The 24551-nt window shown below is 40.1% G+C and overlaps 1 protein-coding gene and 1 long non-coding RNA gene across 2 annotated transcripts in view; one reads left to right on the plus strand and one right to left on the minus strand.

The window, feature by feature from the left end:
• SPOCK1 (SPARC (osteonectin), cwcv and kazal like domains proteoglycan 1) overlaps positions 1-24551 on the plus strand; it is a 410736-nt gene that overhangs the window by 28773 nt on the left and 357412 nt on the right.
• Positions 588-16641, minus strand: LOC310839755. Its single transcript, XR_014561639.1, has 4 exons — positions 12205-16641; positions 10173-11836; positions 8857-9118; positions 588-8468 (listed from the first exon to the last, which is right to left on the minus strand). It is a non-coding gene; the product is annotated as an uncharacterized lncRNA (long non-coding RNA).

The following is a 24551-nucleotide window of genomic DNA, read 5'->3' on the forward strand; positions in this document are numbered from 1 at the left end:
AATTGATTGGGGAAGGGTTCCTGCGTCCATAAATTTCACTGACTTTGGTCAAAATGTGGAAATGTATTAGCTATTTTTAGATTCCTCATTATAGTGAATGGAAAAACACAGCTTGTCTTGTACAAAGAGGCTCAGAACTGATGCGGAGAGAGCATGGAGTGACTCAGAACCAGAATGGAATTTTTAAAAAGTACACAGGTGGAGGTCATATTGGGCACACTCCTAGTATACACAGTTTAGCAAAGGTGTGCTTACAAACTCTAATGCAACTGGTGCTTCTTTAATTAGTCTTGGGCTGCAATTGATTATTTTTGGTTTTTTACTAAGAGCAAAATGTGGATACCTGATTAAGATGCCATATGTACCAGTTTATGCAAATAACACCTCATGTGAACTGTTTTCAAAATTTTATCTCTCGTCACATAAAATTAAGTCAATTTTATAAAACCATTTATTTGAAATATGGCAAACCTTATGTGATACATTTTTAATTCTAAGTTCATGCGGTCAGAGTGGCTTAACATATAAATACAGTCATTAAGAAGGTGGAACTAGACTAGTAAATTTCTGATCGGCTGCATTGGCCACTGGCATTAGAGATGCAGCAGGTCTCATGATTGGGCCAAACACCAATTTTAGGATTTTCTAAGATGGAAGACATGCATCTGAACCTTTTACTGGTTTCATATACCCCCCTCCCCTGAATAGGTGAGACTTTACTCTGTCCTTGTGTTTCTAAAACCATCTGATCAGGAAACCAAGGATACTGTCTCTCAGAATCTCTCTTCTGCAAGGAATTTTGCACATGCACTGAAACCCAAAAGTCAACTGGAAAATGATGCCACCATTCCTTCCTTTTAACTTAAATGGGCTGAGAAGCCCTGCGGGGACTGGTCAATTCCATTTCAATAAATATATCCCATGATGGCTTTTCTACGGACTGAAGTGTCACATATATTCAGTCCAGCAGCATTTCAGTGCACAAAAATGAGATATGGAGAACAACCTGACTAGATCACAAGGCAGCCTAGAATGAACCGAGTGAAAAATATTACTTATTACTGAGTAATTCTAAAGTCAGAAAATGAAGCAAGTGGATATTTTTCTCACTGCAACATATTTCAAGGCAGCACACTGAAATGGTAATACATATTGGCCCTAAATAACCTTTGCCGTGGAAGTTTCCACAGTGCATTGCAAGATATATTCAGTCCTATTGTACATGCATAGGATGAAGGCATTTTTAATGACTGAAGAAAGAGCTTGCTAGCTTTTTCACAAACCTTTTTGGGTGGTATATGAACATGCAGAGATCTGCTGCTGCACTGCTTTTGTTTTATTTGAACATATTATATGCAAAGTTATATTTCATCTGGTTGAAAAGTTGTATGGAAAGAATATGACAAACGGCAAGATCTGAGACATGGCTTTGAAACTGTGCTCTGCAACTTAAATGACAAGGGAGTTGAAGGTGTGCTAAAGGAGGATAGGGAGATTGCTGATAAGCTGAATGAATTCTCTGCACCTATCCTCACAGCAGAAGATATTAAACTGTTCAGGCTGTTAAAACAAAAAAGGGGGAGGGAAAGAAAAAAGAAATTGCAAAAGGAAAGGAACAGAGTGAATAGGTAGTAAAATGGCAAATGCTGTTCATTGTAAACAAGTGTAAAGTGATACATGTGCTTGGGGGGGTGTTAATTTCACATACAAATTCACAGAGTCTGAACTGATGACAACTGATGAAGAATGAGACCTTGGGGTTGTGGTGGATAGATGGATGAAGATGTTGACCATGTGTGTGCAGCTGCAAAAAGAAAAGGCAAAGGCCATGCTAGGAATCATTAGGAAAGAAATTAGAAATAAAACTGCCTGTATCTTAAGGGCCATTATACAAATCCATCATTCAACTCCATTTCAAATACTGTGTACAGTTCTGATCACTTCTCCTCAAAAAGAATATTGTAGAGTTGGAAAAGGTTCACGAAAGAGTAACCAAGAAGGGGATGGAGAAACCTCTCTCTGAGGAAAGTTTAGGGGCTTTGTAGTTTAGAGAAAAGGAGAATAGGAGGAAACAGAAGTGTACAATATTTAGCATGACATGGAGAAAGTAGTAAGAGAAAACACTAGAACTCCTGGACATCCAGTGAAGCTGAGTGTTGGAAGATTCAAGACAGACAAAAGAGAGTACTTATTCACGCAGTGCCTAGTTAAACTGCAATTTGCTTCCACAAGAGGTAATGATGGTTTCCAAGCTGGATAACTTTAAAATATGATTCGACAAACTGATGGAGCATAAAGCTATCAGTGGCTGCTAGTCATGATACAGCCAGAGGAACATGCTTCTGAATGCAAGTTACTGGAAATGGAAGGATGAAAGAGTACTGTTGTAGTCAGGTTCTGCTTCCAAGCTTCCCTTGGGTTTCTGGTTGGCCAATCTGAGAACAGAATTCTGGACCAGGTGGGCCTCTCACCTGATACAGCAGGGCTAACCATATGTTCTTACTTGCCATGATTCCACTCTGAGCTGACCGATGTCTAAAAGTATATCTGGGTGGGGGAAGGGGAAATGGAAATATGAATATCCTAAATGTCAAATGCAATCTTTCATTTAGAATTTTGTGTATGTTCCGGAGTTAGTATGACCCTGTTTTTAATCTGTATTAAACCCCAAAGCAAGATTTTTGTCTCTATTGTGTGCATGTGCAAAGTCATACATTTTCAATGCTGAGAGCAAATTAATCAGAGCTCTCTCTTTTTGGGAGTTGAGGGAGAGAAGCATGTTTAAATAGGTTACTGAAAACATATTTCACTTGTTGTTCTTATTGAAAATATGATCAAACGATGAAAGGCCTTCCAACAAGCTTCATTTCGTTTTCTAGTTTTTCTCCGAGGAGCCCATATAATTAGTTCCTTTTTCTGTGTACAGATAGAAAGCTTTCCCCTGGAGCTTAAAATGCACTGTGTGTTATTTTATCCTGGGTAACAAGATACTGTTGCAATTCCTGTAAGCATAACATGAATGTAGCAGCTTATTAAAACAATACATAATATAATTTCATCTATTAAGAAACACAAGATAATTTACTGTTATTGCTGCCCTAGATGCAGTTAGGACAGCATAGAGCATTTATGGTCTCTGCTGGACAAGTGGGGGAAGTAGAATAAATCTTCACAACTGTTCATTTAATGGTCACAATCAATCATTTAACTGTTCTCCCAGATAAGGCCATTCTGGACCACAGCTGAGACTTGCATCTACAAAGATATACCTAGAATCTGGCCACCATTAACTGTGAGAAATGTTATGAGTTATACATTGCCACAGAATTTGCTTCCTCTGATTTCTGGGTTCTGGGGGAGTAAAGAAATGCTGTTTATCATTTGACTGGGACTGCCCCTCTCTATATGACAAGAGGGATCACGTGATAAGTTAAATTGGTTCTCTGTTCTTCATTGCCTTTGATTCAATCCTTGGAACTTCAAGAAATGCTTATTATTTTTTAAATGTAACACTTTTATCTATGCTTCTGGCTAGCATCTACTTTAAGCAGAGCCAACGTTAATAGTAGACTGGTAGCAGAAGCACAGTCTCCCAGACCCTGAAAAGAGACAGAGAAGCCAGCAAACATCGCCACTCATTGCTGTCTTTGTTCTGCATTGTGCACATAATCAGACATATGCATAATGAAGTTGTTCCTCTCCTGCAACCAATAACAAGCAAAAGGGGACAGTGTGGTATGACAATGACACTTTTAAATATAGGAGCCATCATCCTATGACTTTGCAATACATTCAGCCTCCTCTGTCAATTGAGAAGAAGGGAGAGGAGATATTTATGTTGGAAAACATCACTGCTTCCATTCATGGGAGCCAAAGCAATCTTCAGCTGCAGAAATGAAAGGGAAAGTAAAATGTGCCACTACTGCCACCAAAGTACTGGATGTAGCCCTGGCTGGGAACATAAAATGCAGCTGCTCTGCTCACTCTTCCGCCACATGGATTGCTGGGAAGTTTAAATAATCCCCTGGCTGGGCGTAATGTGTGGCAATCAGAGGTGATGAAACACTGAAGAGCCAGTTTCCAGATTCCTTCTCTGCATAGTGAACCTAGAGTGCCAGTTCCTAGAAAGGGACACTTTTTAGAAGTAATAAATACAGGGAAAGAGGCCCCAAAGACCATACAAATCTGGAGCCAGTCCTTCATTTAAAGCTGTACCATTATAGTTTCTTATTTACAGTACCATTTGGGGCACGTTATTAAAAAACGAGTACCTGTGTTTTCAAGTGTTGGATGCTGAGTGGCATTAACTAAGAGCACAACTGATGAATGTGCCATTCCCAGCTAGGCTCGCATTTCTTCATTCCCTGCCCCATTACGCTTTGTGTTTTTGTTTGTGGCTGATTTGGTATACAACTGTCCATGGTCATTCAAGTGTGTGGTGAGCTTCTTCCTCCATGGTGTAAATAGATAACGGCTAAACACAAGGGGACATGAGTGACACTTTCCATTACGCAGTCCTGGGGTGTCATTTACACAGAAACAGTTTGCTTCATTTGAAGAAATCCTCTTATGGATTTTTTTCTCTCCGCCTTTTGTCATGAAGAATGCTATGTGGCATTTGCTGATACATTACCCTGCATGACAGTGGAAATAACGTGCTGTCGGGTGTGATTAATAATGTGCTGCTAAGCTCTGTACAATTAAATGTTGCTACTTAATGAAATATAGTTAAAACCCGAAGCCAAAATCTAACTACTTTTGTGAAATGCTTTCATGACTCGGTATGTATAATGTATAAAGAAAAAGCACATTTTAGCCCTAGAGAAAAGAATTTGCTACTCCATGGCTATGATGTCATCTATATTTTATGTTCCACCTTTGGGGATGCTACCTTTTGCATCAGCTTATAGCTAACTGAACTACAGTGTGTAGCGAGGCTGAAATTGATAGTGGTTGTGGCAGCTGGGTTAGTACCATATATTGTATAGCAGCATTTCCCCAGCCAATGATGAGTAGAAGTGAGGCTATTTCAGTGTCATGGCTACTACTAACTATGGAAAAGCCTCAGAATAATGGAGCTATAAACTTGGAAAGTGCATCCAGGAGTTTTCTAATTTACTCCTGCCCCCAAGTACAGGGTTGGCATTTACCGGGGTGAGTGTCTTTCAATACCCTATGTAAACCTAGTCAGCCCCAATTCAAAGCAGTAATATTGTCTGTTTTCATTGAGTTCCACCAACACTCATCACATTAGAGTAGATTGGAACAAGCTGAGGTAGATGGTAAAGCTAAGTAAGATGTTAGTTAGGTATAGGTGCCATCCAAGTTCAGGATTTTTATACAAATTGCTAATTTGCGGGATTAAGAATCCAGTGGGTGGGGTAGCGGGCGTTTTAACCCTTTGCATGCTTCTTGGGCCCCAATTTGGATTGGCATTCATGGCTGCGATTTGTATTGGGGGTGGGGGCTCCCATTACTTAACATGTTTAAAATGTAAGTTCTCTGAAACAGTAGATTTAGCGATGTGCAAATAAGAGTGCCTTTTCTTGCAGAAATGTTAGTATTAGGGATTGAATGGATATCCCCAACTTTCTGGGTTGCAACCATAGTTTTCAGAAGGTGTACAAGCATTTCTGTAATGGTCCCAGGACCCACTTATTTCTTCCATTGGACCACAATAACTCCTGCCTGCCATGAGGTGCATTGTCTTCCTTGACTTTATTGAGTGCCAAGTGAAAAAGTTGTTATTCTGATAATTTGATGAGGTTTTTTTTCTCTGTTGCTACTGCTGTTTGTAAGCCATATTTTTTTAAAATGATTTTAGCAGACAGGCAAGACATAAATATCTTAACAAAAACTAGTATGAATTATATTTTAAAAACCTATGGAATATTTGGTCACCTGAAGAGTTGTTGTTGGGGAGTTGTTGTTTACAGAAAGTGCATGTGTTGTTGGATTGGCACCCACAGATCTATTATATTGCAAGATAGCTAGCTTAGGATGGAGACATGTATGCACGTGAAGTCATGCAATGGTTTTCTGTAGAAAAGAAATTCTAAACACCATGAATGCCTAGATTGTAGCATTTGAAAGGCCAGTGTCTTTCCTAGTTGAAAACATTATCACAGGAAAAAGTGTCAACGCTGACCTTGCCATTCCTGTCTATTTTCCTTGGGGCACAAGGGTATGAGCACATTGGAAGGTGTAAATTAATGCTCCTAGCACATGCTGAAAGTTTAATGTAGGTCCCTGCCTCTGTATTTGGTAAATTCCTGAAAAGGCATAGTTAGTCAGCTTACGGCATGACCTCACTCCTACTGAAGCTAAAGGCAAATCTCCTACTGGCTTCAATGGTGTTGGATAAAGCCTGCAGAATTGATTTCCTATAGTGCCTGCGGTGCTAGGAGTTGTTAAAGAAGCTATAGAGTTTGGCACATTGTTCATGACTGCAATACTAAACATTTCTGAAACTCCCTATAAGAGAATCTCTTGCTTTGTATTTTATGGCTTTCATGTAGAATTCTACTCTTGATGAAATTGCCTGAAATGGCCAGTAATTTTAATCAAGCAATTTAGTGTCAAAAAGGCTGCGGCTTAATCCAGCATTCATTTCTGTATTCATGTGCAAGCAGTCCATATAGGACTGATTTGGGATTTAACTTTAAAACTGTGGAAATAAAAAAGCTGCATCTTGCTGTTTAGGTTAACTTAACAGTTGTAGAGTTTGCAAATGAATGATGGAACTGGTCATGTTCCTGTTGGGAAAAGGCTCAGCTGGTATATTAGATGCTCTGGGGGATTATTCATTGGATAATCCTGTCCAGTTGAAGATCCTGCCAGAACCCTGGTGTCACTATGGAATGATGAGATTAAATGTACAGTTGACACAATTGCTCCTGAACATCTTCCCCAGTGCTGTGGCTACTTGCCCCACCCTCTAGTCTCTGCTTCTCAATCTGTATTGTATTATTTTATGTACTGTGGCTTGCTGTTTTATTGATTATAGTTTAGAAATTATTTCTTGTAACTATTGAGTGGATTTCTGTTTAACTTTTATATGTTGATATTATTATTTTATACTATTCTAATAATTGTTGAATGTTACTTTTTTGATGTAGGTTGCTTATTTAAAAGTTTTATTTAATTAACACATTTTTGTATTGCATTAGATTGTTATAAGATGTACATTTTTTTTGTTTCTTCAGCTTGTAAATGGCCTTGAGTTTTGTAAGATAGAAAGACAGTATACAAATTAACGATGATGATGGTGATGGCAGTGCAGGCAGCGAAGAAGGCACATTTTGCAGTTTGCATTGCATCTTTTAGTAGCCGGCCAGTGAAGTTATTTCAGACTGTGCAGAGGTTATTGACTTGCAGTGTGGTGGAGGAACCTGTGGAGCATTCAAGGAACTACTGTGACCAACTGACTACAGATTGTTGGGATAAAAGTCACCTGACTTCAGAGGGGAAAGAGCTACCCCCTTCCTCGGGAAGATGGTTGAGAGGGTTGTAGTGGGGCAACTACAGGCATTCTTGGAGGACACCAACCATCTAGACTCATTCCAATCTCAGTTTAGGCTGATCATACTTTGCTCTCTTTATCCATCTCATCTGAATCAGGAGAGGCTGTGCAGTCCCTGGACTAGTGCCTGGATGCAGCAATGAGATGACTGAGGAACAGCAAGCAGAATTCAAGCAATACTTTAATGATACAAGCACATCTACCAATAGTGGGAATTGGACATAATTCTAGAATTGCTGTTCATATTTTTTTTAAATTCCGTTTCATAGTCTAGTGAACTGCATCTCTGGTACTGTTCCTTCTTGCACAAGAAATTATTAACCACCTAGTTAGTTGTCACGCTCTAAAATAGTAAATTATACTCCTGAGATTAAAAGACAACTTGATGTTCCACTTACACACCTTCATGGGAAGCATTTTTTTAAAAATTAAATGGTATAATAAGTTTTAAATCAAATACAGATTAACAGACATCTGAAAATGAATCTAGGGAGAGCCTTTAAAGTCACCTTCATTTTTAATGGAGCTTGGCTAACATTCAGCACCTTCTGTATACAATCAGAATAAGCTAGGGAATGAATATTCAATTTAAGATTTATTTACATATAATTCCACTCAGATGGGATTTAGAATTGCTCAACCAGACACTCCTGTCAGCTAGCAGCTAAAACCTGTCAGTCTCAGCTATTTTGATTTGATGCCTCCATTCCTAATCATGATGTGACTGTGCAGCAGTATGTGGAGTAGGATTTAAATTTTAGTGAGAAGGATTAAAAATTTGATTTTTAACTTCAGGCAGCTGAAATCTTGCTTTATATCAAAATATTTGAAGCTAGCTTTCAAGCAAGTTTTCTAGGAAGTGTCATGTATATGGAAACGTGATCTAGACCAGAGCTCTACATAGATGATAAAAACCAGGTCAGAGATGTATCCAAATCTAGGCATACTTACCGTATTTTTCGCCCTATAGGACGCACCTAGTTTTTTTTTTTGGGGGGGGAATAAAGGGGAAAAAATATTTCACCCCAGGCGCGGGGATGGCGTAGGGGAAGCCCCAGCTTCCCCCGACCCCAGCCCTGAGAACAGCCTGCTATCCGCAAGCCTAGGGAGCCCGGCGGGAAGTCGCGCCGGTTTCCCCAGGCTTGCGCAGAGCTGCACGAAGCCCGGGACTGCAGGCAGCTCTGCGCAGCCCCAGGGACCCCGGCGCGAAGTCGTGCCAGTCTCCCGAGGGTTGCGCAGAGCTTCCTGAAGCCTGCATTCACCCCATAGGACGCACACACATTTCCCCTTCATTTTTGGAGGGGGAAAAGTGCGTCCTATAGGGCGAAAAATACGGTGATGAACCTGACATAGTACACGAAGGCAGGAATGGAGAACCAGTGAGTCTCCTGATGTTGTTGGACTCCAGCTCCCAGCAACCAGTGGTGAGGAATTGTGGGGGTTGTAGTCTGGCAGCATCTGGAGAGTCATAGGCTTCACATCTCTGCACTAGGGTTTCCATAACCAAGAGTGTGCCTGTACTTTAAATGCCCAGGTGTGTCCTGCAATGGCATCTGCTGGCTTGTTTCTTACCAGTTCCTCCGCATGTTCTTTTCCCTGCCCCTTGAAATAAACAGAATGCTTATTTTTGTTGATGAGTTTTAGAACTCTTCTCTTCTGTCCTCCACACTCTGATTCAGGAAAAAACAAGCTGTTCTCGTTTATTATTGCTGACTATGTTCAGGTTAGGAGACGCGGGTGGGGCTGTGGGTTAAACCACAGAGCCTAGGACTTGCCGGTTTGAATCCCCGTGATGGGGTGAGCTCCCGTTGCTCGGTCCCTGCTCCTGCCAACCTAGCAGTTCGAAAGCACATCAAAGTGCAAGTAGATAAATAGGTACTGCTCCGGCGGGAAGGTAAATGGCGTTTCCTTGTGCTGCTCTGGTTCGCCAGAAGTGGCTCAGTCATGCTGGCCACATGACCTGGAAGCTGTACGCCGGCTCCCTTGGCCAATAAAGCGAGATGAGCGCTGCAACCCCAGAGTGGGTCTCGACTGGACCTAATGGGTAGGGGCCCCTTTACCTTTATGTTCAGGGTGTTCTTAACTGCTTCCTGCAGTGTGTTTTCTAGCTGCAGTGATGGCAGTAGATATAGGTTGAGCACAGAGATTTCATGAGATCTGATGTTTCCAGTGCAGAATGTCATGGGAATAGCTGCTTGCAAGGATTTCCAACCCATTACCAGAAACAATGGTCAACTCTGTATGGTCCACATTTGGTTAGGAAAAGCAGCCCTCCTGTTCAGTTCCCTTTCCTGCTACAAAATAGTTCTGTAAGAAAGAGGGCTAGGATGAGCCTTGCAAGGGGAAGAGGAAGGAAGCGGGTTGTAATGAAGATTGAAAAGAGTGTAGGTCTGCAAGAGAATGGACTAGGTAGGGGCAAACTTTGGTCTTTAAAATTTTCTGGCAGTACACCTTAAGACTTACTGACTGAAGGATGCATAACTAACTCATCTGCAAAAGAAAGGTGAATGTATGTATGCATGTGTTCTACCCTTATAGTTGTATATGAAACTTATAAACAGTGTCATGGCTCAGCAAGGATACTAATAGTCATAAATTGTCCTGCTTTATATATTCAACATTATATTAAGTGCTGGACTGTGAATTCAACTCTTGCATGCATAGTAATCCACATCAGCTCTTGGTAACAGCTCTTGGTAATCCACATCAGCTCTTGGTGGAAGAGATCCTTTCACCTCCCTTGTCTCTGATTTTGTGCTGGTGAAGCACAATGTGCCAGCCATCTTAGCTGGGTGCATGCATGCAGCCCACTCCTGTGTCCAAACATCTGGGGTTAAATTGCAGTATATAGTCGAGAAAATGAAATGAAGGAGACTAAGGAAGGAATGGTTTGGGGTTTTTTTAACCCAAGTTGAAGGAATTATGAAATATGCCCAGGTCCCCCTGCTTTCTCGGGTCTTCAGGCACATTCCAGAAACAATAGAGGTGGCATTGTGTGCTCCATAATGTGCTCTGCCTATTCTTTACCCATCTTCCATGTCTGAAGGCCTCCCATCATGCAGAGCAATATCAATAGCTGGAAGGCTCTGGAGTGGATGATGTAAAGTGACTTGAGATCTTCCCAGGCTGAGCTGAGACTCCCAATCCCCACTCTCCAGAGTGCTACAAGGGCGATAATATCTGCTCAAGCCTGAAAATAGATTGAGGAATTTACTTCAGATGCCCCCATCTAATAAGAGATTCGATAAAATAGAGTGAGTTGAATCCATTCTTCATAAAAACTTTCTTGCAGCAGAACCTAGTGATTCCACTCATCTGTAAGGTCATAGTAACATCACATACAAAATGGAAAGAAAAAAAAGTTTATACACTTCTTAATAGTGGTTAATTAACCCTGGAGAAAAAAAATAATGTTGACAATCCCATTGAGGGTACAAAAGCTAATCAAGTGAAATAATTTTCAAGTTGGTGATCTTAAAACTAGAACACAAATGTCCCTTCTCCTCTGGGTGATGATTTTATTTTTCTGCAAAGTTCCTTCTCCTTTTATTTTAGAGGTCATCAAGATTGGGTTTTAAAACCAACACACGGATCAGCAAATTCCCCATTTGGAACCTTCTGTCTGGAAGTGCTATCGGATCTATTTAATTAGGTTTCAGTACAGCATCTGTAGCACCAGTAAATTCCAATAATTAAGCTCCATGATTTCTTCTGTATTATAAATGTCACTAAAATTGCTGTTGCAGAACAGATAATTTCTTTTTATAATTGGAATTTGTCATGAATTGTTTCCTCACTTACCGCTATTACAAGTTACAAATAATTCTATATAATTGGACTCCTTTTATTATTTTAGTTTATTTCCTTTTTGGTTTTGTATTTTAAATATATAATGCTTTTCTGTGTTCCTATCGTCTAATGTGCCCCCTTTGCTCTACTCTGTGCAGCATATTGGTGAGCTGCCACTTTAAGGCCTGCCTTGTAGATGAGCTAGAGTGGAATGGTTACTGCCACCTGGTGGTTGCTCTCTCCCAGTGTCCCAAAATATTTGCAACCTATCAGGAGTGGAATTAAGATCTTTGCTATTAAAATGGGTAAAACCTTTTTTTGTGAACCACCCTGAGACCTCTGGGTATAGGGCAGTATATAAAACAAATAAACAAAAACAAACAAACATTTAACTGTTTATTACTGATATTTTTTTTGGGGGGGGACATGAAAAACATTGGTGCAGGGTTGATTTCTCTTTATGAGATTTGCATAATTGGAGCCAACATCTGTCATTCATGGACTAGGAAGCTGCCTTGTCAATAGCTAAACGGCCTTGGTCCTGTATACCTGAAGGAGCGTCTCCACCCCCATCGTTCAGCCCGGACACTGAGATCCAGCACCGAGGGCCTTCTGGCGGTTCCCTCATTGCGAGAAGTGAGGCTACAGGGAACCAGACAGAGGGCCTTCTGGGTAGTGGCGCCCGCCCTGTGGAATGCCCTCCCATCAGATGTCAAAGAGATAAAGAATTACCTGACATTCAGAAGACATCTTAAGGCAGCCCTGTTCAGGGAAGTTTTTAATATGTAATGCTATACTGTTTTTAACACTGATTGGGAGCCGCCCAGAGTGGCTGGGGAAACTCAGCCAGATGGGCGGGGTATAAATAATAAATTATTATTATTATTATTAGCTCTCCACAGTTTCAGACATGAGTCTTTCCCCCTGGAAATTGCAGAAATACATCTGGGAGTTTCTTCAAGCAAAGAATGCCCTCTACTGTTAAGCTATGCCCTTCCCCAGTGATTCGTATGATGTTGAAATCACAGTGCAGTCATCTGAGTTATTTCCTTTTGCCAAATGCAAAGAATACAAAGCAATTTCTGGTTCTTCTTTTTCTTATTACTCTTGCTGTTTTATGCTGCCCAATGGAACTAGAAGTTCTGCTTGTTTACCAATCCCTTTCCAGAGCCATTTTAGCTCATGGGGTGAGGAATGTATTTAGTGTAACATAGCAGCAGGTAAATCTGTGCGTTGAAGTCAAATCATAGTAACTCCAGATGTGAGTTGAAGTCAAGTAATATCATCTCCAATCAGCATTACCGGTGGTCAGGAACTGTAGGAGTTGTAGTCCAGCACCATCTAAAGCAGCCTTTTTCTAAACAACTGGGTCCCCAGATATTGTTGGACTACAACTCCCATCATCTCTAGCTAGCAGGACCAGTGGTCAGGGATGATGGGAGTTTTAGATGACTGTATTAGGGGACTACAGAAATAAGGAAAAGAAAGGCATACAGGCAGGAAATGTGCAAATGGGTCAAGCAGAGATTGGGGGCAGATGTAATTTCTGGAAAGTAACAGTAAAGAGTCCAGGGTTCTACCTTATAATAATGGGCAGAAGCTTCCAGAGTTTTAGATAGGAGCCTTTTACCCAACTGTCCAGGGACTGGACCTTGGAAGTTTTACAATGTGCTCTATGCTCTATGAGTGAGCTGTGGCCTTTGTTTCTAGATGAGGCACAAATCAAAGAATCTTTAAACAGATGGAGCCAGTCTTGTGATTACTCCCAATGCCTATGTGATATGTCTGCCACAGGTACATGTAAACTTTCTTCTAGGAGACTTTTCAGGACTGAAAAATGTATTGTGAGCATGGGATACAAGATTTCCCAGGATTTCCCTGGAGGGGCTGAACATTAAAACAATAATAGAATAGAACGAGAAATTCCATGGGAAAAGAGAGAGAACTGTAGCTTTTGAAGGGGCCTCAAAGGTCATCTAGTGCAACCCTCTCCTGCTTCTATTGGTCCATGTGATATTGCAACTGGACTCCTTTGTAAGACATTGGAATGCCAGTGATGCCCAAAGGCTGAAAAAAATAACTTTTGCTATTTTTATTTGAGCTTTCTCAATTTTGTGAGGATGGGTGTTATGATTAGATGATACAAATATGTAAACTAAATAAGTTGAAGCAATTGCTGTGATAGAAACTTAAGACCGAGTGTATCCAAATCTTAAATTAAGCTCTGTGTCTAGCAGTGCGAAGTCAGTAATACACATTAAAAGAAAATATTGATCAGATCCTTTGATACGATATGTTACATTAAGATTTATGTTGGCTTTTTTTTCCTGGCAGGTTTCTATTAGTTCATTTTGCTGTGATAAGAACTTACACAAGAGTGTGGCAAATAAAAAAAAAACCCATCCAGATCAATAAAAGCATTAGTAATAAATGCAACTCTCCTGGGTGAACTAATCCATTGCGCTACACCAAAATGAAGTGTTGGTTGGAATATATTGGCCAGAAAAAAGCGCATTATAGACCAATCAATACAGAAGCCCTCCAGATGCATCAGCTTAACATTAAGTGCTATTATTGGCCTTAATAAAATATGTGATACTCTACAGTAAATACTGGGATAATGTGGTAGTAAAGCAGGTCTGAACTCTGGAAATCATTGTGCCTTAAACCTAGAGCTTATGATCTCTAGGAAAGTTAGGAGTGATCGCTCCCTACCTACAATGGTCAGGGAAATCAATGAAACGGAGGAAAGTTTGACTGGAGTGGGTTCTGCTATGGATCTTGCTTTGAAAATCTGGAAGTACACAAAAGCAACAGTGGGTCTGATGCCAACTAGGGATCAGCAGCTTTGAGTTGCTGTGTGCTGAATGCTAAAAGTGCTGACACTAAGACATAACACATAATTCTAAGGGAGCCTACGGTGTGTGGTATGCATTCCTAACTTGTGTTAATAAAGTTTGTGATGTTATTAGGTGTTTGTGGTTGGGTGCCAGTTTAGTACCTGCCAGTATATATTTATGGCTTTTGACAGCATGGAGAAGAAGGCTCTTCTTAAGTTATTTCCCAGTTGCCCCTGAATAGCTTTGAAGAGTTAGATAATCTAATAGTTAAGATACCAAGAAGAATCTTTATACGTTCATCATTTGGCTGCTCTGCAATGTGTTGTCAGTTGTATAAGAAAAGACAGGAATAATCCTTTCTGCATGGTAATTTGCAGTCCTGCTATATTCTAGAACATATTTCTGCTGTGTGTTCCATTAGCAGTATCATTCAAGTATCACCTCAGTGTTTAATTGTAGCTCTTTATTTTAGCAGTCACATGCTGTTATTTGAACACAGTAATTATTTCCCAGTGGAATATTGCTAATATAACAAATGCAATTTCTTACAATATCTAAACAAATACAGTCAATATTTTTCATCTCCTTTACGAATTTTGTCACTGTCTAGATGAGGATAATCAAATTCTTTCAGAAACATCAAGATTACTGCTAGTTTATAATATAACTTCCATACCATGTAATGTTGCAAATCTTGCGTTCCTCCAGATGGCATCCTGTTTTAAATTGCATTCAGGAAGCTGCTTCAGTAAACTCACCAGGTTTTGTCAGCAGATCATAATTGTTGCTGTAATGGAAACTGCTCTTGGCTATTTTATAATATTTTTGAATTTTTAAACTTGGAAATGGCTTTGAGACTTTTTTCTATGAAAATGATGACTAAAATTTAATAAATAGAAATATAATCAACGCAAACTCTTTATTCTATTATGGTTTACTTTTGCTGCAGTTTGCTTTTTGAGTCCAAGTGTATTATGGTAAGGTAAAAGGTAAAGGACCCCTGGATGCTTAAGTCCAGTCAAAGGCGACTATGGAGTTGTGGCATACATCTCACTTTCAGGCCAAGGGAGCCGATGTTTGTCCACAGATAGTTTTCCGGGTCATGTGGCCAGCATGACTAAACCACTTCTGGTGCAAGAAGCACTGTGACGGAAACCAGAGTGCACAGAAATGCCGTTTACCATCCTGCTGCAGTGGTACCTATTTATCTACTTGAACTAGTGTGCTTTCAAACTGCTAGGTTGGCAGAAGCTGGGACAGAGCAGTGGGAGCTCACCACCATCAAGCGAATTTGAACCTCTGACCTTCCAATCGGCAAGTCCAAGAGGCTCAAATGGTTTAGACCACAGCTCTGAGCACAAATATACCACCCTTCATAATGGGAAGCATGTCACTAGAAATAAAAAGTTCTGAAGTGCTTTTAGGCTATTTAAAGTAGACAGTGATGTCTGTTTAATTCAACTAAATGTAGAAATACTTTGCTATCCATGTTTCCTAATCAGACATTTAACAGCAATCTAGTCATGATTGAACTAAATAGTCATATATGATCTTGGCAGGCAATTTTACTTTAACTGATGAATTTTGTGGAAAAGAAATTTGAGCCTCTGTAGTTGTTATCTGTGCAGGAAATGATCTGCAAGTGGTATGTAGTCCAGATTGCACCTTCAATCTTTAAAGAGTCCATCATATGGGGCAGGGGAGAGAGAGAAGAGAACAAACATATGAGGCCAAGACTCACTAAACACCGTGGTTTGTGACTTCATCTAAACTGGGCCTAAATGTCCTATTTTGAATCTGTTAAGTAGTTAGAAAGGGTAAGCAACTCAAAATCTGTCTTAGTATCGGATATAGCTGTTGGTTAATAGCTGCAGTGGATATGTAGCTTGCCATTTTTGGTTTAGATGGACAAGAATGTTTCCCAGCTGCCTGATCTTTTGATGTAAAATGTCATCCAGGAGCATTCTTCTCAAGCCTATATGTGGGCTATTGGTTCAGCTTCACCTCCTGCCTTGAGTGTTGCAGTTTTTTATATCTATGTCTGAAATTGTCCCTAAAAATCTTCGGACCCTACTTATATGTATATAATACCTATTGAGAAGTCAATTGCAGTGCTCCTGAAATGGCTCCTACTTGCACTAACACTTACTTAGTTTCCGTACTCTTTAAACTTGATCTTTGGCAACGTATCAGGTCCTGGCCTCATTAGTATCCGACAGTGATGTATGTCGAGACATATTGGTTTCTGTTGAATTTAGTGGGAAACGTTTATGTTCTCACCCATGATCACTGAACTCTTGATATAAGAAGGGTTCTGGTGCTACTCCAGAGTCCACAGGATACACTGTCAGTGTGTTAATACACAGTATATGTTTCTTCAAATTAGAAGATAGCAGCTGCATTTGCAGCATGTCTGTTAACTTACCTAAGCATGAATGTGAAGTTATTTGCAGCAGAGTCCACATCGTCTTTACTCATAAATAAGCACCACTATTTATGAGCGCGGGTGGGGCTGTGGGTTAAACCACAGAGCCTAGGACTTGCTGATCAGAAGGTCAGCGGTTCGAATCCCCGTGACGGAGTGAGCTCCCGTTGCTCGGTCCCTACTCCTGCCAACCTAGCAGTTCGAAAGCACATCAAAGTGCAACCACTCTGGCGGGAAGGTAAACGGCGTTTCCGTGCGCTGCTCTGGTTCACCACATGCTGGCCACATGACCCGGAAGCCGTACGCTGGCTCCCTCGGCCTATAGAGTGAGATGAGTGCCACAACCCCAGAGTCGGTCCTAATGGTCAGGGGCGCTTTACCTTTTTTTGTGTTCTCGAAGCTACCAGCATGAGTTTGACCAAACTACAGGAGGCAGTGGAAGACAGGAGTGCCTGGCGTGGACACAAGAACTACCCACACTGGAAGAATGGCAGACGAAAGTGATTGACTTTATGGGACTGGCAGAAATGACTGGCAGAATCTGTGACCAAGAGAAGGAGACGGTGGAGGAAGATTGGAAGAAATTTAAAGTATATCTTAAGGATTGTTATAAAATTGAGGAGTGCTAAAATGTCAAGGGGAAGGAAGATGCAGAATTACAGCTGAAACTATTTGATGATTTAAGGTGGAATTGAGAAAGATAATAAGTTTTAATTTGATTGGTAAAAAGGGTTGCTGAAAAATTGTAAAACAAGGATGCAAAAAGGGTGAGGTACGGGGAAGTCCGAGAAAGGAGGGTTAAGAAAATGAGGTTAAGAAATTATATTTTGTGTATCTGTTTGATCTTATCGATGGTTATATGATGTTGCTGTTTTATTTTAAAAATTGGAAAATTAATAAAAATTATTTAAAAAAAAAAAGGAGTGCCTGGCGTGCTCTGGTCCATGGGGTCACAAAGAGTCGGACACGACTAAACGACTAAACAACAACTTGTTTCCTGTATTTCATTTCAGCATTTAAACTAATTGTTTTTATTTATGCAAAAAGATGCATCAAAAGAAAGTCTACCCATTTCATCTTTTAGCCCTGATCTGTAATATAGTGTTGTTCATAGCTAAACATTTACCATTGAGTCAGTATTTAAAATTAAGATAATATGTGACCTTAGGCGAATAGCTTGCATTTCCATGACATATGATTATTGTTTTTCGTTTTACACACTATAAATGACTACCTTGTCCTTTTCCATAGCTGCTTTGCCTGTTGCTTTTCCTCGGTCATTATAGAGAGAAAAATAAAGGAAAGTATATCTTAAAAGTGAGAAATGAATAAAATTTAGGATTTAAAGAGTGATCTCTAGTTTCCTCTGCTTCAGAGGCTTAATTTTTTCCAGTCAAGCTTCTTGGGAGCTGCAGGTTACCTGGTGGTTACACCTTTATCCATCCTTTGGAGCTTTGCCAGGGAGAATTTTCTGTCAAGAAAAATCCTGGTGGCCCTTTTATGGTCCTGCCAGTTTCCAGCAGGTGCTCCTCCCACTTGGACCAAACTTAGCTTTCCCCCTTCCCTGTCCTTTCTAGCCAAATTAAACTGGGTTTTCTCCCCGCCCCCCGCTTCCCAAGTAGCAAACGTTACGCCTTGATCTTTCCATTTATTTGATAGCATTGTAGATGCAGACAGATGAAAGTTGGGTACAGCTGAGTATTTCACATTAATTAATGCTAGGCATTGTTGCTAAAATGCTTAGGTATTAGAGAATTTAAATTAGTACAGCTGGTAGACCCAGGAGGCAATCAATAGCATAAAAGAAGCTGCCAACAGGTTAAAGTATCGAGATTTATTATGACTGAAAAGTTCAGTAGCGATACTTGAAGTCTGCAAATTCTGATACTGAGTTTTGAAGTGTTTTGCTTTTTGGGTTGTTGTTTTTTGCCTATTAGGCTGAAGTAAGGGAAGTTAAAATATGCTGTCCCTTCCCTTAGCATATGGCAAAGATTTTTCGTTTTGCTCTACACTTTTGCCCTGGGAGACCTGTGATATTTCTAAGTGGGAATTCTATGTACTGATCATCTTTCCTCTGGCAAAGCTTTTTCTCTGGCTTCAGGATACATTAGTTTTTGACACCCACAAAAATATATGATAAGAGAGAGAGAAGCATAAAAGGGAAATGGGTTCTAATTGCATAATAAACCCAATAAATAAATAAATATTAATTAAATAAGGTATATAACAACAGTAGCATTTAATAAAATTCCCTAAAAACTAGATAAAGCACTGAACAAAATTATATAGCACAAATAAAATAGAGCCATATACAAAAATATAGAATTAATTATTGAGAGCCATACAATAAATGTAACTTTAAAAGAAGCATTTAAAGGCCATGACTATCTTTGCCCCAAGAATGACTTGACAGAGGAAACTGTCTCATAGAATGGGTGCTGTTATTGAGAATGCCCTGCTTCTGCATTGTCACTAAGTGGCAAAACCCTTGCAGTTATTTTATTTTATTTTAGGGAAAAAATGTGATGTCTATCTTGCCAGCAGTTGCTTTCAGCACTGGAAGAATCCTTTTGGGCAAAGGGGTAGGGAAAGGAAATTTAGCTCTGAGGACATGAACCTGAAGGGAAGCATGATTTTATTCTAAACTGTCCCTAAAATGTAGGTGTAAAGTGATAGCAGCAGTGTTCTGTTGCAAGTTCCTGTGCTGCTGTGGCTTAAGTCATTGTCTTTAAACACAGTGACATCCCATGAAAGTGTAAAAAAGGTGGGAAAGCATAGTCTGATTTAAACATATGGTTAGAAGCAATAAATATCAACACCCCATGGAACTTAATGGATGATAAGAGAAGACCCAGTTCAATTTAGGAGCATAAAAAATACATATCTTTCCTATGCCGATTTTACTTGAGAAGTATTGGAAACATTTTCAAATATGGTGTTCACATCTTTCGTATAGCCTGGAGCACGTCACATAAAGGTGACGTTAAGCAGAAGGCACTGAGCCTTAGGATGGCTTTGAGATTAAAGAAATTAATTGCTTTTACAGAGGGTCATGACGTTGTTACACTTGATCAAAATATTCATGTACTAGAGTAGTATATGGTTTTTATAATCTGGCTTTTATACACTGTGGGGAAGCAGGGAAATGAGGGGAGCAACAACTGATGCAAACTCAACCTGTGGTAGAGGACAAAAATAATATTTATGGAAGCATCACTACCATCATTATCATCATCAGATTTATTTTAAAGAAAAACTGCTGAAAGCAGCTCTTAAGAACAGTGAGGATAAAAAAGGAGGACCAGTTTCAGGAAGCTGAAGAGTATTTCTATTTTTAATAAAGGCAAAACACTTTAGATTATTGAGATTGGTTCTCATTTTTTTGTCTTTCATATGTTTCATTTTTGCAAGCGTTTCTCAAAATATATTGTAGGTACATCAAAACTATAGTCATAAATACCGTATTTTTCGCCCTATAGGACGCACTTTTTCCCCTCCAAAAATGAAGGGGAAATGTGTGTGCGTCCTATGGGGCGAATGCAGGCTTTCGGTGAAGCCTGGAGAGCGAGAAGGGTCGGTGCACACCGACTCCTCTCGCTCTCCAGGCTTCGTGGACCTCTCCGCAAGCAGCGGGAGCACTCCCGCTGCTTGCGGAGAGTGGCCTGCATGCTGAAGCCTGCGCGGCTGAGCTCAGCACGTCCAGGCTTCACGGACATCTCCGCAAGCAGCGGGAGCCAGTGCTGGGCTCCCACGGCTTGCAGAGAGATGCCTGTTTGGGGGCTGGGGTCGGGGGAACCTCGGGCGGGCCTCCCCCGCCCCAGCCCCGCACCTGGGGGGAAAATATTTTTTTCCCTTTATTTCCCCCCCCAAAAAAACTAGGTGCGCCTTATGAGACGGTGCGTCCTATAGGGCGAAAAATACGGTACATAATTTCCACAAAAATAGTATTATAAACCCACATTAGCAAACTGACTAATGTTCATATTAATAGCTAGGCACCTAATAATATAAAAAGAGCCCTCTGGATCAGACCAATGACCCATCTAGTGCATCACCCAGATGCCTGTGGATATCACCTCTAGCTGCAGTAGCTTCTTTTGTGGCTAGAGAAAGAAAGGGCTATGCTCTTCTAGTTCAGGTGAAAATGGGCAGGGACAAGGTCTTCAAGGACTCACTACAAGTCACTATTGCGCATAATGTGTTTTGAGTATAGCATGCTCTTAACTGGAGGGAATTGCCGCTACTTTTCTCCAGAATCTGAGATAGCTTTTCTTCCCCTTCTGAGATAAATGCTTCCATAAGGCAAGGGGTGCTTCCATAAAAGAGTCTTTCAGCTCCAGTGAGACTTTGTTTTTTCATAATTATCTGGAACAAAATTAAAATATACACAGGATTTAATATAATGCCATATTACATATTTCCCCATAGCCAAGATCTTTCTATAATTACTCGAAAGTTTTCCATTCAACAACATTCCTCAAAACTTCAAATAAAAGACCGAGTTCCTCTTGAACAGCCCTTCATCACTTATGTTCAAATGACCATTAATTGTTAATAGGAAAATATAGTTTATGCTTGCTTTACTGTTCAATGTATTAACCAAGAACTGGCTTTAGATGACACTTCAGTTTTATTTGAAAAGCTGTGTAGTTCTAGAAATGGTTATTATACCTATTGTCGCCTTTTCCTTATCTCCAAAGTGATGACTCTGTATGTCGCATGACTTACTAATTTTTAAAGAAATAAAGTGACAGCTCAGAAGTTCAGGGGGTGGATTCCTATAAAAAAAATTGGGTGAGGTATGGGTCAAAACCAAGCATAATTAATAAAATGTACATTTCCGCCTCCCCCCCGCATGTTGCAAATACTAGTACTGTGCCCAAAACTTGACCTCCAATTTTTTGAAAGTTTTTTCCCATCATGCCACAGTGAAAGAGGCTTTGTTTTTCCATTTCATTTACAGAGGGATTCCCAATCATTAGAATATCAGTGGAGATACACTGTATTTTCCCCTCTATAAGATGCCCTCATGTATAAGACGTCCCCTATTTTGGGGGACTCAGATTTAAGAAAATAGGGGGGAGATGTATCTGTGTATAAGGCACCCCCTAATTTTTGACATTTTAAAGGGGAAAAACCTAGTCTTAGACACTGAAAAATACGGTACTTTATTACAGTACAAGGAGGCCAGTGGTAGAGTGTGTGCATTTCTTATTCATTTATTTATGTTGCAGGATTATTTTTTGTTCCCAGCAGCATTGTCTCTGAATTTTTTTCCTTTTGGTATTATCATCAACATCCAACAACCAACCAAGTTGACAAAGTACTGGTATTTCTCTAATTTAACCGAAGTAACAGCCTGGCCCACACAACCAGGAACTGCATCCATCTGTTCGGGTTTTTTTATTATTATTATTAATCTTGTAGAAATATTTTTATGATGCTGGCATAGAAAAGGAACAACAAAAATTTCATGTGGCTTTTCACCGATACAGGATTTGGAATAATTGTTCATCATTAAAATGTTGGTAGCAAAATGTCTGTTTATGGCGTTTGGCATCCACACTGTGTGTGTGCACGTGCTCGGGAAGATTTCCAAAGCCAGATGCACAGGGCTCTGTGCACGAAGTCCCCTTGCATTCCTTTCTCTGAGTGTGGTGTTTGCGAGTGAAGCTCCTTTAAGGAACAAGGAGCAAAGGGGTATGGAACAGCAGAAGCTGAAAGATTAATCATGATGGAATTCTTTAGTATTAAAGCAAAATAAAACATTTGTCATTTGCTTACAAGTTCCTAGCTTTGTTCTTTAATACAAGGAACAACACAGTGCTGGAAGCTGGGTCATTTTTGCATCAGGGTTGGAATGTGTTTTTCATTTATAAGGGAGAACTGGAAGGGTTCTAATCAGAGACCCTCATGAGAGAGATGCTTAAACGAGCTTTATAACCAAGCCTGTTACTATTTGCATAATCATATCCTTTTTTCTAATTCTTGGTGATGCACCAAAACACAGATGATACTTGCATGCATAGATTTCCCGCTGCTTCCCCATTCCGTTCAGTACATTACAAGGCAGGGCCTATGTATCTTTACCACTACCCTTTTGAGCTTTCATTACTTGCCTCTGTGTGTTCGTATTTAGAATGTTTTATATAAGAATCTGACTTTTAAAATGCAAAAGCATGATTGATTGATTGATTGATTGATTGATTGATTGAAAGTAGTACTTCAGTGGACAGCAGAACAATACTTAAGCTTGACAAAAAAAGTATTACTCTTATATGCTTGGCATAAGCACTGAACTTGTTATGTATTACTTTTGTGCCTTACATTTCAATGATTACAGTATGAGAGGTATTTTGTACAAGTTCAATGTGACAGCTGTGGCTGTAGCAGACTATGCTCCTTTGCTGACCCTCACAGATTGATGCCAGAAGTTGGTTAACTATGTTCTTGGATGAAGTAACGGCAAATCTTTGACCCACAGCCAAAACAATAGGTACTGTAGATTCAGAAAAGCAACTTGGGGATGTTGCTTAGAATAAATGATTGCGTTACATTAGATGTGCCAGTTTAAAAATCAAGGGCTGCTTTAGTTTGTCTTCTCTCAGACTTCTTACTTTGTAGCAAACATCACTGTTATACAGCCCATTTGTGATCTCTCCATTTCATAACCCTAATGTCATCAGGCCTGGCTGCCTGGTAATTTTATATCCCCAAGAGGAAGGATTAGACCAAATGCTCGGTGATTCATTGAACCTGTGCATATGGACTGCTGGAACAACATTTCTCAACGTAGTTCCTTACAAATGTTTGGATTGCATGCCCCATCATCCTTGACAATCAACCTTGTTGACCAAGGTGGATAGGAATCTTAGTTCAAAGTATCTGGAAGGCACTAAGTTGTGGAAAGCTGGCCAGAAAGATTGAGTGCACATTTAAGCCTTCTTGATTGAGGAATCAGGAAAGGCTCCTGCCCACATGAAAACCTGTGTTTGATCAGCTCCTCATGCATAGGTTTCTTAACTGCATATGTCTACAACAATGTGGGAATCTGGGCAGGCCAGCGGTGCAGCATTTTCACCAGTGGTTGTGTGGTGCACCCAAGGCTTTTTTTTCAACTGGCACTCAGTTCTGGCACCTCTCAGGTGGGCTCCATTGCCATAATAAGAGAACAAGGGAGGCATTCATGGTGAGCTCCGGTACCTCTTTCTCTAGGAAAAATAGCACACACATGAAAGGAACTTGTGACATATGCAATTCTCTGTCGAGAAAAATGTAAGACAGCACAGCATTTTGCAAGCTATTTTATGTCAAGCTTTACAGGATTTCAGACAGAAGTGTTTCCTAGTGCTGCCCGGAGGTGCTAGGAATTTAACCTGAGACCATCTGCATGCAAACCCTGTGTTCTACCATTAGGCTAAGGCTCAAAAATTGAGAGCTTTGCTGGCTCAGAGCTGAGTGTGCAGCATCCAAGTAGGACTATGCCCATGTTGTGTTTATTTGACAAGTTATGTTCATGTCACCAGGGTAGATTTAAAAGGCATTTGTAAATAGATGCAAAGGAGGTGTGTTACAGCACACATATTTTAATGGCTGTAAAGGAGCTCAAATCAAATCTGCTTGCCATATCTCAAAAGTACGCTGATATATTATTTTTATCAAATTTCTATCATTATAAAATATGAGACAAATAAATGAAAATATACAAGCTATGCAATCTTGTTATATGTATATTTACTTGGAGGAAAGTCCCACAGAATACAATGGTGTACTCATTTTGCTTTGTTGCATTGTGAATGTGTCTGATTAAGGCAACTATCATTTTACCCTTGGAGAATCATCAGTCGAAGTTCATCGTATATCCAGTGCTCTTGATAGTTCTTTTTGATATTCTTTGCTTTGGTTTGCCAACATTTCAGGATCAGATGCTGCCATTTGCATAATAGATTGTATAGCTTTTTCCTCTCAATTGGCA

Source organism: Podarcis gaigeae (assembly GCF_964106915.1).
Source record: "Podarcis gaigeae genome assembly, chromosome: 2".
In the NCBI taxonomy this organism is placed as follows: domain Eukaryota; kingdom Metazoa; phylum Chordata; class Lepidosauria; order Squamata; family Lacertidae; genus Podarcis; species Podarcis gaigeae.